This window comes from Triturus cristatus, chromosome 7, assembly GCF_964204655.1.
Source record: "Triturus cristatus chromosome 7, aTriCri1.1, whole genome shotgun sequence".
Taxonomy (NCBI): Eukaryota; Metazoa; Chordata; class Amphibia; order Caudata; family Salamandridae; genus Triturus; species Triturus cristatus.
Genome location: NC_140590.1, coordinates 833,854,390 through 833,856,889, shown reverse-complemented (window position 1 = coordinate 833,856,889; position 2,500 = coordinate 833,854,390). Strand labels below are relative to the sequence as shown.

The 2,500-nt window shown below is 38.5% G+C and overlaps 1 pseudogene; it reads right to left on the bottom strand.

The window, feature by feature from the left end:
• Nucleotides 1-2,500, bottom strand: part of LOC146810689 (28S ribosomal RNA) — an 8,184-nt pseudogene that overhangs the window by 2,747 nt on the left and 2,937 nt on the right.

Sequence of the window (2,500 nt, the reverse complement as noted above, 5' to 3'; positions counted from 1 at the left end):
CAGAATGTTTAAAGTTTTCGCTTCTGTTCCTGTCATTTCCAGTTTAAATGACAGTTTAGGGATCAAGTATTGACAGAATTATTCTATTTTCTGTGTGGGCTTAAGTGGTGGATTGTCGAGTTTTTGAGCCCAGTCAACAAGAACCTCATTAATTTTGTTGTTGCTTGAATGGCCAGTGTGTGGATCAAAGTTCAGTCCGAGATATCTCTCACTTTCTCCTGGGTAGATGTTTTCAATGTTTTGTTTTTCAAATTGCCATGGTTTACAGTTGTTTACCAGGATCTTATCTTTATGGTGACTTATATAAAAGCCATGTGTTTTTTTCACATTAAGTTTTAATCCTGTTGTTTTACAGAATTTTTCAATGATTTTCAGATTTGTACTCATTCCTTTCCAGGTGTTGCTGAGTACTGCGATGTCATCGGCAAAGGCCAGAGCGGTGATTTGCTTGATGAGATCATTGGAGCCGAATGTGAAGCCCTTGCCTTCCCTCTGAAGATCACAGATCAGAGGATCCATGGCAATATTAAACAGCAGTGGGGATAAAGAGTCACCTTGCTTAACTCCTGACTTCATTGTTATTTCTCGAGTTGCTTCATTGTTTTTTCCCTTGAAAAATGTTGTTGAGTCAGTGTATAAGTCTTTTATTATGTCTCTGATGCATGATGGAACTCTGTGTCTTGCAAGACTCTGTAGAATATGACCATGGCTGACAGAGTCAAAAGCTTTTGAGATATCTACGAACACCACTGCCAACGAGCTTCTGTCCTTTCGTGCCCCTTTTATAATGTTTTGCAGAAGAGTCAGATTTTCGAGACAACCTCTCACCTTCATGAAGCCTTTTTGTCTCGTATTTATTTCAACGAAAAATGTGAGTCTTTTAGTTAATATTTTCGTGAACAACTTCATGAATGCCGTACCGATGGTAATTGGACGCCAATTACTTATCTTTTTGAGTTCGCTAATCGGTACATTCTTGGGTATTAATATTGACCGGTTCTTCTTAATACTGTCTGGTACCATTCTCATCAATAGCCAAGACGATAAGATTCTGGGTAGTAGTCTTGGTTGCCTGCTATGCACTTTATTTAAGTCATTCAGACCAATCTTATCAGGCCCCACTGCTTTCTTTAAATCTGATTCATCAAAGGCTTTAGTTACTTCGAGCAGTGTAATTTCTTTACATAGACTTCCAATTTCCCATTCATCTGGTATCCGGTCAATTGGGATGAATTTGGGATTTTTCTTGTTTTCTTTTTCAATTATGCCTTTATAGTATTGGAAGATTTCATCAGCACTGATTTGACAGGTGGCATCTTCTGCCCCATCAGTGATTATCCTGGCAATTTTCTTTTTGTCTTTTTGGAACATTGTCTGGTATTCTTTGTAACTGCCCTTTGCTTTTGCATAGTTTTTCTTGTGTGTCTGATTGAGCCTTCCATTTTTCTTATTTTTCTTTGGTATCTTGTTTTGTACAGAGGAAGTCTGTTGCTCATCTTGAGCAGATTTCATAGGTTCATTATCGGGTTCGCTCGTTGGTTCGGTACGATTTGATGGTACAGGACTTATATCATTGGTGTTTTCTGATATATAAGTCACTATCTCATCCATCAGATCCATAGCAGCATCGTGATGCTGGATGTTTTTGGTGTACTTCTCGATTTCTGTGATTCTATCATTCAGTTCATCAAAGTTTTTTATTTTTGGCGCTCGTTTCCGATTGATAAAGTCTCTGCGCCTTTCTGTTGTTACTTCTACTGCAATCTCTGATTCATCGCAGGAGTCATTCTCAGAGATATTGGATACTTGCAGTACATCCTTTGTCGATTTTTTGCTCTTATCTCTTCTATCTCTTCTTTTTTCTGCAATTTGTTTACTATTTTAATTGTCAAAATGCGGAGCCATCAGTGCATTAATGTTTCTTTTGTTCTCGTATACTTTTTCCAATTCTGCTAATAGCAGTATTTCCTCCTGTGACCATAGTTTTGATGGTTTGCTGCTTGCTAGAGCTGCCAGTCTAGCCTCATTTTGCGCTCTTGGATGTGCGTGCCGAGCATGTTGTGAAACTCCAATCTTTGTTCCAAATCTGAGGTCACAGTAGCTGCACAGGAATGGCAACTCTCCTCTTTGAGGTCTTCCTTTACATTTTGCATAGTGGCATGCAATATTGTCACATTTTGAACAATACGTTTTGAGATAGAAGCCTTTATGCTTGTTGGAGACATGTTTTCTCAATTCTTTGAAAGTTCCCAATATGTCTCCACACAAGTCACATTTATACTTTTCGTTTGTGTATTTCCAATATGTGACTTTTTTGGAGTAGTCACTTTTCTTTGTTATCAGTTCTTTGCTGATTTCGTAGACATCCGGTAGGTTTTCAAAATTGGCTGTATCAATGTTATTCTTGGCTGAAGAGGCCACAAATTCAATGGTTTCGCTGAGGTCTACTGTTGTGTCTTCTTCTGCTTCGGAGGGTGAACTAAGGCCTATAACGTGACCT